Source organism: Marmota monax, unplaced genomic scaffold (assembly GCF_021218885.2).
Source record: "Marmota monax isolate L192 unplaced genomic scaffold, Marmota_monax_Labrador192_F-V1.1 WCK01_AAM20220418_F8-fsc00040, whole genome shotgun sequence".
Classification (NCBI taxonomy): Eukaryota; Metazoa; Chordata; class Mammalia; order Rodentia; family Sciuridae; genus Marmota; species Marmota monax.
The window spans coordinates 3,535,676-3,551,526 of NW_026692782.1; the positions used below are offsets into that span (position 1 = coordinate 3,535,676).

At 38.8% G+C, this 15,851-nt stretch overlaps 1 protein-coding gene across 3 annotated transcripts in view; it reads left to right on the plus strand.

Moving 5' to 3' along the window:
• The first annotated feature begins 13,655 nt into the window (after positions 1-13,655).
• Ddx60 (DExD/H-box helicase 60) overlaps positions 13,656-15,851 on the plus strand; it is a 100,637-nt gene continuing 98,441 nt past the window's right edge. For 2 of the 3 annotated variants that reach the window (XM_046447873.2, XM_046447874.2), the window contains exon 1: positions 13,656-13,854. The gene's annotated coding sequence lies outside the window, so the exon portion shown is untranslated. The remainder of the gene's footprint in view (positions 13,855-15,851) is intronic. The other variant, XM_046447871.2, reaches the window with a different exon arrangement.

The window sequence follows — 15,851 nt, forward strand, 5'->3', positions numbered from 1 at the left end:
GTATGTATCATGGAGAGAAGCCTGTGATAAAAATGTTGCATAAGCAATAGTGTACAAGACTCTGAAATACAAAAGTTCTCTTTCTTAAAAACATTACATTAGTAGTTTGACCAAAGCTCTTAAGTTATTATAACAATGTTTGAATGATTTATTAAGGGTGGGATTAGTGCCTGGAAAGTAATACAGTTTTGCCTTATAGTTTTTTTTTTTTTATTAATTACACATGACAGTACAATGATCTTGACATATCATACATTTGAATCAAATGGGGGCCTTAGAGTTTTTAAAAAAGCTGTCTCGGCCCAGTTTTGAGGCCCTGGCTGGAAGTCAGCCCCTTCCTCTTTTTTGGGAAGCCCTTTAAGTCTACACCCTCAAGTGCTCTGCACAGGGTCACTCTATGCCTGTTCTTACTACCCCAGGACCAGCTGCCGAGACATCCCCAATGTCCCAGAGCCCTCTGAAATCATTCAAGTTAGTCCCAAATCTTTGTCCCGCATGACTGTCTCTTCTCACAGAAACCAAAATAAAGGTGTTGGCCCACAGTTGCCTGCCTCTCCTTCTGCCTCTGGGCCAAATCTCATGCTTCCTTGAGTGGCCCATGTGGTTGTGCTGTCCCAGAGTACCTTGAGTAATACAATTGTACAACTTTTTCCAGTTCTTCTGTCTTGCTCTGCATCTGGCCTTACCACACCTCACCCCAGGTCACATGGCTGAACTGAGTTTCTCAGGCTTTTTTTCACATTTACACTGGAGCCCATCTTCATGTACATCTGAATTTGGAAAGTAGGATCAGGGGCCTTTTTCTGGGTCCCATGTATTTACAAAAAATCTTACTAAAAGTCTTGTACTTTGGAATCCCTTGTCATTGGAGCTGACATCCTGTACCCTATTTTATTTAATGAAGTTTGGATTAGGTAAGTTTATGGTTCTCTTCTTTACCCCAAGACCTGCCATTAATACAGGGGGACATTAGCACACATTTATCTATTTATTCCACACCAAACCAAAAATGCTTCATGTGTGTTCTTTGACCAGTTTATAGCTATTGATCTTCACTTCTATTCATATTTTACCCTTTAGCTCCACAGCCACAATTGCATGTGCTCTGCTTCCAAAATACTGAATCAAAATACATAGCATTAAAGGACTGTGATATAGCAAAGTGGTAGAGGGCTTGTTAGCATGCAAAATGCCCTGGGTTTGATCCCCAGTATCATAAAAACAAACAAGCAAGCAAACAAAACTGTGTGTCATTTATCTGTTGCTGGATAAGAAATTGCTCTACAACTTAGTGGCTTAAAATATGATATACATGAATTCAGTCTATGTTTATTCCAGAGCATTAAAAATGATCCTCACTGATTTTAAAAAGATGCCCTCTACTCCAGGCCAGCTCTTGTCTGTGGATTTGCAAATCTCTAGATCCCTTTGTAAGTGCATTAGTTTCTGCACATTTATAGGTTCATACTTTAAAATATAATCTATTTAAAATATTTTCTGTTTATTGAAGCCATAACCTTTGGCTTACTCCATTTGACTTTACTTTGAGGACATATATGAAATCATCTTCATCTCAACATTTATAACAGGAAAAAATAGAAACAATGTAAATTTCCAATTTATGGGATGATTAAAGAAACTCATGGAATTTAAAATGACTATAGAAAGTGATGCTCATAATAGATTAAACTCACTATAGGATGCTAATAGGAAGAAGTTACTTGTCTTTACACTATGAACACATTACTTAAAAGCACAAATACCCTTTTTTATGACTAAAGATTTTAATGATTTAAATTAAGTTGAAATTAAAGTACAGGGTTGACTGGATGAGATTGATTGGTTTTCTATTTTATTTTATTTTACTTTTCTCTACTAGCGGGGAAAGGCATTGTATACAAAGATAACTGGATATTATGAAATGGCTTTGACATTCATTTGAACTAAATCAAAACTAACGTGTTGTTTGTTTTCTCCCAGACTTTGCATTTTGCCAGCCTCCCGGGTGTGCTTAGGGGATGTCAAACTTGGGGTGGAGTGCCAGATAACTGAGGACAGCTGTGGAGCCATTTTGGAAGTTGCTCCCCAAAGAAGCCCACTTTGGAAAGGTGTGGCTGTCACTCCCTGGGAAAACGGAAAGGAAGAACATAACAAAGGAGGAAATCAGCTGTTGGAACAAGGAAGAATTTAGATATTCAAAAAATGCCAACCATTGAAGACAGTTGCTCTGCCACACACAGTCCTGAGGCCTGCCCTCCTCTACTTCTGTTGGCCTAGCAATTTGCTCAAAACTATTTTGGGAAAGAATTTCCACAGAACTGGCATAGCTTTAGCTCCCAACGTTTCCTCTCATCGACTGGTCAACAGGTGTTGAAAAAGCCTGTGGCTGAAATATCACAGACCCTGTGTGCTCATTTTAATTTTACATTGCCTCCACGATTTTATTTGAATCTATTACTTCCAGGGCAAGGAGATGTTTTATTTGTTTTTTTCTTCAAAATAAAGAGGAAAATAAATGGATACTGACACGATATTTATTTTCATAAGCACACATATCAATTTATTAAGGTTTACTTCGGATGTTTGAGTTTAGCATTGAAGTTATGATCATACAAATCAAACCAAAATAAATTTAGTAGTTATAGCTGGAGAAGTAAGTAGCACTGAATTCCTTTCCAAAGTCACAGGTCAGATAAACTCCTGAAATAGCAATCATACCTGAATCGGAGAAAAAGAACAAAGCAAAACAATACAGTGTTAAATTGCTAAACTTTTACCTAATCATGTAGACCTAATCCTCACTGCTTCTGTATTTAGCAGTCCAGGTTTCACTGTTCTTAAATCGAAAAGGAATGAATGACTCCTCACAGTGGATGACCTCATCCTTAATGCCATGGGCCCTGTTAAATCCTCATAGCTAATACCCAATGGTGTTCAAATTACTTATGCTGTCCAATCAGAAACTGGTAAATTTTCTATTAAAGATTTAGCTCAAATATTCTCTTCAATGCCCATTTCAACAGTATCTTTGCTACAATTTCCTTTCATCTCTGAAGGGACATAATACACATCTGACAGGCTACTGTGGGTACCTCAGCACACACAATCATGGCTGGCAAATTTTTGCTATGGGCACCTTTCTCCAGAAGCACAGGTATGAAAATGCATTGATGACGTTGTCTTCAAAGGAGATTCATTTGGAACACTCCTTGAGGACATGCAAAGACTCACAAATAAATTTACTAAATGTCATTATTCCACATAGGAGTGCAAGACTCTGACACCCTGGTTAAATTCCTGTAAAGGATTTGCTAAGCTGAGGGTTACACTCCATCCTCGTCACTGTCAAAACACAACCCTTGTCCCTCTGAGCACCCACACTGTGAATACAAGTCCAACATCTCCTAAACTTTTTGGTTCTGGAGGCAAGACATTCTATATTTACAAATCTTGTTTTATTTTACTGATGCTCTTACTTGTTAATCAGCCCACCCTAAATGTGTGTGTGTGTGTGTGTGTGTGTGTGTGTGAAGCTCCTATTAAATGCTATGAAATCCATCCGGGTGGAGATCAGCAAGCACTCAGAGACTCCTTTACTACACCACTGTAGGGGCTTTAACAACCACCTCTCCTGCTTCGTTGAGTCTGAAGAAGTTTCCCCATGGACTTCCAATAAAAAATACTGCCCCCTCCTCCCTGTGCTGTATGTCATTGAACAGCATCTACTGACCACATCCTGGGCTCTACTGGATGCAGAGGCTCTCACAGACTCTGACGTGGACCTGCTGTAACCACTCACCCATTGTGTTTGTAAGCAATCAATGTGATGGAATATAGACTGGGCCCATTTCTTCAGTGTCCAAAGGTACAAAGGGAGAAGTTGAATTGATCCAGATTATCAAATTTCAGGCAAGTGTGGAGGAAAGTCAGTTAAACTCAAGCAGCTGAACGTGCTCATTAGAGAGAAGATGATGTGCTAGTGTATGGAGCTCACCCTGAGAAGATGTGTTGAAGATTACTAAGAGGGTAAAGTGCAGGGAGAGGTGTGAAAAATAGAAATGAAATTTGTGGTTTTCTAGATTTTAGACAAAGTCCAGGGCATGGTCATGGGAGTAGGATGTTGAGGTAGAAAAGAAAAGCTTGCTTGATCTTCTTTGTGTTATTTACATACTTTGGGAATGCTAAGGTTTGAATGTGCCCTCCAGATTCACATGTTGGAAACGTAAACCCAGAGCAACAATGTTGGGAGGTGGGGTCTAATGGGAGGTGTTTAGATCATAAAGGTTTCATCCTCATGAATAGACTAGTGCCAATTAGAGAGCTTGAGGCTGCAAATTGGACCTCCTACTCTCTCTCCCTTGCCTTCCACCATGAGATGATGCAGGTAGAAGGCCCTTGCCACATGCTGGACCGTTGAAACTAGACTTCTCACCTTCCCAAACTATGAGAAGTTTTTTTCTTTACAGATTACCTAATCTGTGGTATTTTGTTATAGTGACACAAAACAGACAAAGACAGTGGAATATTGAGGAGGATGAGTCATAGTTTACTGAGTTCTCATTTGATAAAACTGAAGTCATTAGAAGTTGAAACAACCATACAACATCCTTACAAAACAACAATAAAATATGTATACTAAAATCAAAGCAACCAAAAAATGAACACTTTAACCAAAACAGGAAACAAAAGGAAATAATTTGTCCATTAAGTGACTTTCAGTTGTTGAATGTGAAACATTTCTCAGAGATTATGTAATACAGAATATTATAAATACACGTTTGGGGTTAGAGCAAGTTTTGATCTTGACATCAATTTTTAACTGTTTTATCCATTTACTCCTAATTCATCAAATCTATAAAGTGAAAAAAAGCAATAGCACACAGATCATAAATTGTTGTGAGAATGAAATATGATAATAAGATAATAAATGTTAGCATATAGCTTAGCATATAGTAGCCTCCTGAATGAATGCTGCCTCTTGTTGCAACACAATCCATTGTTTCTGCTGCTAGAAAATATGCATTTATCTCCCTACTATCTTAACCTATAATAGTGTATTAGTTTTTAATGGCTGCTGTAACAAATTATCATTAACTTAGGGGCTTAAAAACAGCACAGGTTTATTCTTTTTCATGAATTTTTTATTTATATATGATAGCAGAATACATTATAATTCTTATTACACATATAGAGCACAATTTTTCATATCTCTGGTTGTATACAATTTTTCATATCTCTGCTTGTATACATAGTATATTCACACCAATTCGTGTCTTCATAAGTGTACTTTGGATAGTAATGATCATCACATTCCACCATCATTAATTACCCCATGCCCCCTCCCTTCCCCGCCAACCCCTCTGCCCTATCTAGAGTCCGTCTATTCCTCCCATGCTCCCTCTCCCTATTCCACTATGAATCAGCTTCCTTATATCAGAGAAAACATTTGGCATTTGGTTTTTGGGGGTTAACTTCACTTAGCATCATCTTCTCTAACTCCATCCATTTACCTGTGAATGCCATGATTTTATTCTCTTTAACTGCTGAATAGTATTTCATTGTATATATATGCTACATTTTTTAATCCAATCATCTATTGAAGGGCATCTAGGTTGGTTCCACAGTTTAGCTATTGTGAATTGTGCTGCTATAAACATTAATTTGGCTGTGTCCCTGTAGTATGCTGTTTTTAAGTCCTTTGAGTATAGACCAGGAGAGGGACAGCTGGGTCAAATGGTGGTTCCATTACCAGTTTTCCAAGAAATCTCCATACTGCTTTCCATATTGGCTGCACCAATTTGCAGTCCCACCAGCAGTGTATGAGTATGCCTTTTCACCTACATCCTCACCAACATTTATTGTTGTTTGTCTTCATAATAGCTTCCATTCTGACTGGAGTGAGATGAAATCTTAGAGTGGTTTTGATTTGCATTTCTCTAATTGCTAGTGATGATGAACATTTTTTTTATGTATTTGTTGACTGATTGTATATCATCTTCTGAGAAGTGTCTCTTGAGGTCCTTGGCCCATTTATTGATTGGGTTATTTGCTTTTTTTGGAGTTTAGCTTTTTGAGTTCTTTATATACTCTAGTGATTATGAAGTGGCACCCCCTTTCTCCATGGAAAAGTCTTAACTGGGATTCTCCAGAAATCATCACCATGGTTGATTTTAGGACTGTCAGCAAGGGAGTCTCTGCAAAAGATTTCAATGTAGATAAACTTCCTATTTTCATGTCCCCCTGTTTTACTTGGCCGCTGGCTGGGAAGATACCAGCACTCCAGGTGCTGGACACCCCCTTACTAGTTTTTCACAAACATATCCAGTATAGTAGTTTGTAGAAATGTGCAAGCAAGGCCTCTGGACTTGAGCTGGGCTTCACAGAGATGTCTATATTTTTAAGATAAATTACTAATTGGGCTCCATGGTAACAGCTGGCAGGAGGAGGAAAGACAGGGAAGAAAAAGCTCTCTCCTTCTCAGGTGTTGTCCTTGAAGGGTTAACTTGCCCAAAACAATGAAAGAAAAAGCTGCTTTTATGTGAACTTCTGCAGACTGTGAACTTCTGAACCCCTCCCCTTACATGCTGGGTATAAAACTCTGAAACTACCTGAACTTGGGGTTCAGGGAATTAATTGATTACAGCAAAAGCTGTGCCCTCTGAACCTGGCTGCAGCCAAATAAAACTATTTCCTGTTATATTTGGTGCCTTGTTTCATCTGTCCCTACAATAATTAGTGATGTGTGACGGGTAAAGATTTGCTCCCAAGATGTAGGCTCTCTATTCACCTCACAGATTGTTTCTTTTTTCAAGAAGAAACTTTTTAGTTTGAGTCCATCCCATTTATTGATTCTTGATTTTAATTCTTGTGCCACAAGAGTCTTATTAAGGAAGTTGGGACTTAATCCCACATGATGGAAATGAGGGTCTACTTTTTCTTGTATTAGATGCAGGGTCTCTGGTTGTATTCCTAACTCCTTATCCATTTTGAGTTGAATTTTGTGAATGGTGAGAGATAGAGTTTTAATCACTTTGTTGCATATGAATTTCTAGTTTTCCCAGCACCATTTGTTGAAGAGGCTGTCTTTTCTCCAATGCATGTTCTTGGCACCTTTGTCTAATATAAGATAATTGTAGTTTTATGGGTTAGTCTCTATTCTGTACCATTGGTCTACCAGTCTGTTTTGGTGCCAATATCATGCTGTTTTTGTTATTATTGCTCTGTAGTATACTTTAAGTTCTGGTATAGTGATGCCACCTGCTTCACTCTTCCTGCTAAGGATTGCTTTAGCTATTCTGGGTGTCTTACTTTTCCAGATGAATTTCATAATTGGTTTTTCTATTTCTATGAGGAATGTCATTGGAATTTTGATCAGAATTTCATTAAATCTGTGTAGTCTTTAGGTAGTATGGTCATTTTGATAATATTAATTCTGCCTATCCAAGAGCAAGGTAGACCTTTCCATCTTCTAAGATCTTCTTTGATTTCTTTCTTTAATTTCTGTAATTTTCATTATATAGATCTTCTTTCTTTAATTTCTGTAATTTTCATTATATAGATCTTTCACATCTTTCATTAAGTTGATTCCCAAGTGTTTTTTTTTTTTTGAGGTTGTTGAGAATGGGGTAGTTTTCCTCATTTCCCTTTCTGATGATTTGTCACTGATATATAGAATTGCCTTTGATTTATGGGTGTTGATTTTATATCCTGCTACTTTGCTGAATTCATTTACTAGTTCTAGGAGTTTTCTGGTGGAACTTTTAGGGTCTTTCCAGGTATAGAATCATATCATCAGCTGATAGTGCCAATTTGAGTTCTTCTTTTCCTATGTGTATCCCTTTAATTTCTTTTATCTGTCTAATTGCTCTGGCCAGTGTTTCAAGGACTATGTTAAATAGAGGTGGTAAAAGAGGGCATCCCTGTATTGTTCCAGTTTTTAGAGGAAATGCCTTCAATTTTTCTCCATTTACAGTGATGTTGGTGTGGGGCTTAGTGTAGATAGCCTTTATGATGTTGAGATATGTTCCTGTTATCCCAAGTTTTTCTAGTGTTTTGAACATGAAGAGTGGTGTATTTTGTCAAATGCTTTTTATGCATCCATTGAGATGATCAGATGATTCTTATCTTTAAGTCTATTGATGTGATGAATTACATTTATTGATTTCCATATGTTGAATCAAACTTGCATCCCTGGGATGATTTCCACTTGATCATGGTGTATGATCTTTTTGATATGTTTTTGTATTTGATTTGTCAGAATTTTATTGAAAATTTTTGCATCTATGTTCATTAGAGATATTGGTCTGAAGTTTTCTTTTTTTGATGTGCTTTTGCCTGGTTTTGGAATCAGAGTGATGTTGGCCTCATAGAATGAGTTTGGAAGTGCTGCCTCTTTTTCTATTTCCTGAAATAAATTGGAGAGTATTGGTATTAGTTCTTCTTTAAAGGTCTTGTAGAACTCAGCTGTGTATCCATCCAGTCCTGGGCTTTTCTTGGTTGATAGACTTTTGATGGTGTCTGCTATTTCATCACTTGAAATTGATCTGTTTAAATTGTGTATATCATCCTGATTCAACTTGGGCAAATTTGTCAATGCCTTCAGTATTTTCTACTTTATTGGAGTACAGATTTTCAAAATAATTTCTAATTATCTTCTGTATTTTTGTAGTGTCTGCTGTGAAATGTTATTTTTAATCATGTATGTTAGTGATTTTAGTTTTCTCTCTCCTTCTCTTCGTTAGCATGGCTAAAAGTGTGTCAATTTTATTTATTTTTTCAAAGAACCAACTTTTTCTTCTGTCAATTTTTTCAATTATTTCTTTTGTTTCAATTTCATTGATTTCAGCTCTGATTTTAATTATTTCCTGTCTTCTGCTGCTTTTGGTATTGATTAGTTCTTCTTTTTCTAGGGCTTTGAGATGTAGTGTTAAGTCATTTATTTGTTGACTTTTTCTTCTTTTAAGGAATGAACTCCATTCAATGAACTTTCCTCTTAGAACTGCTTTCATAGTGTCCCAGAGATTTCAATATGTTGTATCTGTGTTCTCATTCACCTCTAAAAACCTTTTAATCTCCTTGATATCTTCTGGAACCCATTGTTCATTCAGTAGCATATTATTTAGTCTCCAGGTGTTGGAGTGGATTTTATTTTTTATTTTATCATTGATTTCTAATTTCATTCCATTACAATCTGATAGAATGCAGGGTAGTATCTCTACTTTTTTATATTTGCTAAGAGTTGCTTTGTGGTATAGTATATGATCAATTTTAGAGAAAGATCCATGTGCTACTGAAAAGAAAGTATATTATCTCGTTGAAGGTTGGAATATTTTATATATGCCAGTTAAGTCTAAGTTGTTAATTGTATTACTGAGTTCTATAGTTTATTTGTTCAGCTTTTGTTTGGAAGATCTATCCAGTGATGAAAGAGGTGTGTTAAAGTCACCCAAAATTATTGTGTTGTGGTCTATTTGACTCTTGAACTTGAGAAGAATTTGTTTGATGAACATAGCTGCTCCGTTGTTTGGGGCATATTTATTTATAATTGTTAAGTCTTGTTGGTATATGATTCCCTTGAGAAGTAAGTAGTGTCCTTCTTTATCCTTTTTGATTGACTTTTGTTTGAAGTCTACTTTATTTGATATGAGGATGGAAACCCCTGCTTGCTTCTGCAGTCCAATGTACAGGAAAAGAATGAGTGATGTGAGTGGTATGATTTTTCCCAACCCTTCACCTTCAGTCTGTGAATATCTTTTTCTATGAGATGAATCTCCTGGAGGCAGCATATTGTTGGGTCTTTTGTTTTTTGATCCAATCTGCTAGTCTATGTCTTTTGATTGGTGAGTTTAAGCCATTAACATTTGGGGTTATTATTGAGACATGATTTGTATTCCTAGCCATTTTTGTTTATTTTTGGTATTTATTATGACTTGGTTTCTCCTCTGATTAGTGTTTCCTTTAGTGTGACCCCTCCCTCTGCTGATTTTCATCATTGTTTTTCATCTCCTCTTCTTGGAATATTTTGCTGAGGATGTTCTGTAGTGCAGGCTTTCTAGTTGTAAATTCTTTTAACTTTTGTTTGTCATGGAAAGTTTTTATTTCATCATCAAATCTGAAACTTAGTTTTGCTGGATATAAGATTCTTGGTTGGCATCAATTTTCTTTTACAGCTTGGTTTATGTTGTTCCATTATCTCCTGGCTTTGAGGGTCTGGGTTGAAAAATCTGCTGAGATTTGAATTGGTCTCCCCCTATATGTGATCTGATTCCTCTCTCTTGCAGCTTTTAAGATGCTATCCTTGTTCTGTATTCAAGGCATTTTCATTATAATGTGCCTTGGTGTAGATCTATTGTAATTTTGTACATTTGGTATCCTGTAAGCCTCTTGTATTTGGTTTTCCAATTTGTTCTTCAAACTTGGGAAATTTTCTGATATTATCTCACTGGAGAGATTGTGCATTCCTTTGGTTTGAAACTCTGTGCCTTCCTCTATCCCAATAACTCTTAGATTTGGTCTTTTGATACTGTCCAATAATTCTTGGATGTTCTGTTCATGACTTCTAACTTTCTTCACTGTGTGGTCAACTTTATTTTCCAGGTTGTATACTTTGTCTTCATTATCTGACATTCTTTCTTCCAAGTGATCTAGTCTGTTGATTATAGTTTATATTGAGTTTTTATTTGATTTATATTTCAACGATATCTGACTGTTTTTTTTTTCAGGGTCTTTATCTCTCTCGAAGTAATCTTTTGCTACCCATATTTGCTCTATTATCTCAATGTTGAGTGCTCAATTTTTGCCTGTATTTGCTCATTTAGGTCATTCTTTAATTCACAGATCATTTTAATTATGAACCTTCTGAACTTTTTCTCTGACATTTCATCAACTTCGCTGTCCATAGATTCTGTTATTATAGTGTCCTGGTTTGTTTGGGGCACTTCCATCCCTTGTTTTTGTTTCTGTGTCTTCTTTTCTTGCGGTGTACATCTGAGATAGTACAGTTTCTTCCCTATATTCTTGTAGTACCTGTGCAGATTGTCTGTACCTCACCTTGATGTTGGGCTTCCAGACCCTGCTGGTGTCCCTCAATGGATGCTACTGCATCCTGGGTCTGGGTCCTGCATAAGTTGGAGTGGGTGGATCTGGCCCTCTGGGATTGACCTCCTGTGGTAGTTTGCTTAGTAGGAAGGGGTGGTTCTGTGCCAAAGGCTAGGCTCTGGCAGTGTCTGCCCTGCCAGAGGAGAGGTGAACTGGGCCTACTGAGATCCTGGATCCCCTGTGGGCTGTTCACAAGTTTATTCTTTTCCTGTTCACTGAGCTCCAGTCCAAGAGTCATAAAGCTGGTTTCTAGATGTTCTAGAAAAGAATGTGTTTCCATATCTTTGCCAGCTTCTAAAGAACATCTGATGCTCTAGTTTGTGGTTCTTCCTGCATCTTCAGTCTGTCACTTTCTTGACTTCTGTTATCAGGTTACATTCTCTGATACTTGTCTCTCTAATATAAAAAGGTCCTTATAATTATTGTGGGTCTTACTGGATAATACAGGATAATTCCTTCTCTGAAGGTACTTAATTTAGTTTATTCCCTAAAGTATATGTTGCTACAAAACCTAACACATTCACAGGGGATTAGGAGGAAGGTCAAAATACATTCAGCCTACCACATTAGAACTATTAGTGAAGGATGGGTACAAATATAGGATGACTTCGGACAGATCACATGCTAAATTCCAGTTCTTTTATTTTCTTTCTCAATATCATTATTAACAAACACATCAGTTCCAATAAATAAGTTCCAAACACACAAAGTTCTAATAAACAAGTGAGTAGATAAATGCCTGATGGATGTGAGAAATACCTTTCCTCCCTCTGGAGTGCCGGCCCAGTATAGAACAGAACAGAATAGAATATTCATCCAATGAATAGAACAGTAGTTCTCAGACTCTGCCTTACCCTGAGTTATTTCAATTTATAAAGCTATAGTGTGCCATAAGCTGCTTCGTTTTCACTTTATGTACTGAGGTAGAAAGACTCTATTGCTTGTTTGTACAAGTAAACAGTCATTATCTGCCTAGCACAATCATAAGGCACAAACTGATAATAAATTATGCTAATAAAAATGGCAACCAGTGAGCGTATGCATCCCTGTGATTCGAAAAGTGGGCCCATGAGCTAGTTGAATACACCAGACCATTAAATGAAGCAACCCTCTCACCAAAGACCCAAAAAGGAGGAGCACCCCAAGACTGAACCTGGGGGGCACACTGACCCCATCACCTGGTCATTCCTTATAAGCCTTGCTCAAGAAAATCACCACAACAACAGACCTCTGAATCTATCCTTGGGCTTTAGCACAGGCTCGGTTTCTCTTATCTGTGGACCAAGCACAGCTGGCTCCAAGCTGACACCTCAAAGTTGAAACTCCAGGCTGATGCTGAAACTGCCCTCAGTCTGGACCAAGGCCTAGGGTAAGTTCCTGAGCATTAACAGCTCTGTGCCCTGAACCTGTACTTTGGCTGATTTGTAATCTTATCTGACCACCTGTAGGGACTCTTTGCATTTGTTACCTGTTGTCCTCTGCCTTTACTGTCAGTTGGATCTTTTAAAACCCTGTCACTGCCTTAACCCTTTATTAGCCTTTCTATAGCACGCGTGGGGACACACACACACACACACACACACACACAATTGTGAAAAGTGAGATGAGTGACTTGAGTGTTACAGATATTAAAAATTAAGATTGAAATAAAAGAACTTATGTTTGCCCAGCTTGATTATCAGGTGACCCACAAGGATATTGTGAACTGCTACTGCCAAAGTGGTGCAGCCTGTGAATATATTGTTATTAAAAAAATTCTGACATTGTGGAAAGACTCAAATGTGTTTAATCTGATGACATAGCTTGCTCCCAACACTCACTGTCCTTCCCTTTTTCTTGAACAGCTTGACTCTTTGATTTATGACTTAAAAATATATCACCCCTTGTTCTCTCTGTCCTGTTTTCCCTGCGCAGTAGAGCCAGTGGCTAGGCCTTTAAGGAAAAAGCAGCCTGTGACTTCCCATGGTCACCAGGATTACCCAAGTCCACTGCTTCCTGGCCCCTAAACCCTTCCTAAAATTCCAGTATATTTGCATATTTATAGCATTCATGAAATGAAGCACATCAGGTCACTAAAAAGAAAGGAGGTTCCTAGTGTTGAAATAAGTAGATGAAAGTAGCATCCAGGCTGATATCTATCTATCTATCTATCTATTTATTTTTACCTGTTGATGCTTGCAACGGAGGTTTCAACAATAATTCCAAATTCACATAGAACAGTAATCATCAGTTTGGGGACCAGACATTCCCCATATCTCGCCTGGCATTTCAGATTCCACCATGTTATAGTCTAAGTCAACCACCTTTTTGATTTTGTCGCATTGAGATGTCCCCAGATTTCTCTGCTTCAGTTTCCTCTATATTTATGCCCCAATTCCAATGTCCTTTAATATTACCTTTGCTTTTTTCTACCTTAAAATTCAGATGGAAGAGAACGATGTTAAAAGCCATATTTTCCAAATCAGCATCAGCCAGTTCTTGAGGAAAGGAAACTGAAACTAAGTGAGGCTGAGAGGAGAAAGGAAACTGAAACCTATGCCCTAGGAATAAAGACAGGCTGCGGTGCAGAGGTGCGCCCAGTCGGACTTAGAGGTTCAGCGGCGCCAGGTCCTGAAGTTTCCACTGGAGCTCGGCGCCAGGTCCTCTCTCCTCCACTTTCCCTCGGTTAGGCGTGCAGTTCAGTTGCTCTGTGGACGCTACATGTTCAGGACCCGGGATTCCGGTCCCGAGTCTGGGGTCCGGGGATCCCTGTCCGAGGTGAGGAGAGAGAGGTGCTTCAGCGCCAGCTAGGAGATGGGGAGTGTCAAAGTGAAGGATGTCCCCAGGGAAGGGCTGGAGCCGAGCTATTCCGCGGAGGGTCGAGGTCTCTTCCACTTCTGAATGGATTGGTCGGGATAGTGGCTCCGGAGTTGCAGAAGTAGGACACCCGCTGGACTTGCAGAGGCTGCATTGCACTGACTGCTGGGTCCCAGAGGCCGGGCTTGGGGAGAGGCAGAGGGAAGGGTTGGGATAGTGGAGGTGAGTGCGGAGGTTTGGAGAAGGAAGCGAGTACAGGCATTTGAGGGGCCCTCTTCAAGGGGAATCTGGGCTCTTGAGGTACAACTAAGGGAAGTCCAATGTGATGACCTTGGGTATTGACAGCAACAAGTATGTTTCCTCCACGCAGAACCCAGGGCCTGCTCCAGGCTTTCAGAATCTCAACCTGCACTTTAATAAGGTATCCTAAATGATGCCTATGCACCCTTAAATTTCAGTGGCTTGAGACAATTTATGGCTTACCTCTTAAGGGTTAAAGGTGTTGTGTACTGCTGGGCATGGTCCCAGCATCTCTGTTGGCTGAGGCAGGCGAGAGGATCAGGATCGCCATGTTTGAGGTCCTCCTGGGCAATTTAGTGAAACCCTATGTTAAAAAAAAAAATAAATAAAAAGGAAGGACTGGGGATGTACTTTAGTGATAAGGCACCCCAGGTTCAATCCCTTTAGGAGCCAAGAGGCAGGCATTACTTTTCTATTGTTGCATAATGAATTACCACATTTAGTGCCTTAAAACAATAAGAATTAATTGTTTCTGTGGATCTGAAGTCCAGGCAAAGGTTAATGGAGTCCTCTTGCCCAGTATCTCACTCAAGGGGAACTCAAGGGCTGTCCTCCCCTCCCAGGCCCTGGATTATTAACATAATTTTGTTGTTTCCTTGCTGGCGGTTGGTTGGGCTTACTCTGAACCTTTAGCTCCCACCCTCACTCAGGTCCCTGCCACTTGGCCCTCACCAAGTGGCTATGCCTTCCAAGCCTGCAAGACACTTTCTCCCTTGTCTGCCACCAAAGGGTCTATTACATAATGTAACCTAGTCATGGGAGAGGCTGTTCCATTAAGTTCACAGGCCTGCCACTCTCCAGGGGAGGAGATTATACAAGGCTTGTATGCTAAGGCGGTGGACCCCTGGAGACCATCTACACTTTCTGCCAGCCACCTCAGATCAGCTTCCCGGGGCGGGGTTTCTATCAGCCACTTCACCATTTTGCTCTAATACATGACCCACGGTTTCCTACTCTTCCCTTCTTCTTCCATTCTCTTGCCTTCCACTCCCATTTCTTCCTCTTTTCCGCTTCCTTTGTAAGATTTTTTTGAATCAGAATGCGAATACGATTCTGACAATACTGTAATTAGATGATATACTTTTAACGTTTCTTTAATTTCCTTATAATTTATTTGTTTGGATGTGTGTCCTGTAGAGATTTCCCCAGTCTTTTTGATGTCACTTAACATGGTTCTCTGTCCTCTAAATGTCTTGTAAATTCGTAGTCACTGCTATAGACTTGATCAGATTCAGGTTTGATTGGGGTGGGGGTATTGGGCCAGAGTTTTTCAGGGATGTTGAAGACACTTTTATTTTTGTCCTACTTTCACCTAAAAATACTAAGACCTGTTACTGCACTAGAAGCTGTAAAATGGTGAGATTCTACAGTTCCTCTTCTGTTTATTAGCTGGGTTACCTCTCCCTGTGCTACTGCTTAGTAATCCAATGATACAGTACTTATAAGAAAGGCAGAACTTCTTGATTTTAGAAGTCATTTTTTTTTTCACATATTAGCCTTAATTTCTATCTCTGGACTTCCTGTTGTGAAAGATGAGGAACTTAGCATGCATTCATCTATTCTTCTTTTTCCTAGACCTCTGATTCATTTTATTATTATTATTATTATTATTATTATTATTATATCATAAAGGTTTATTATGTTTTCCAGACTTTGTA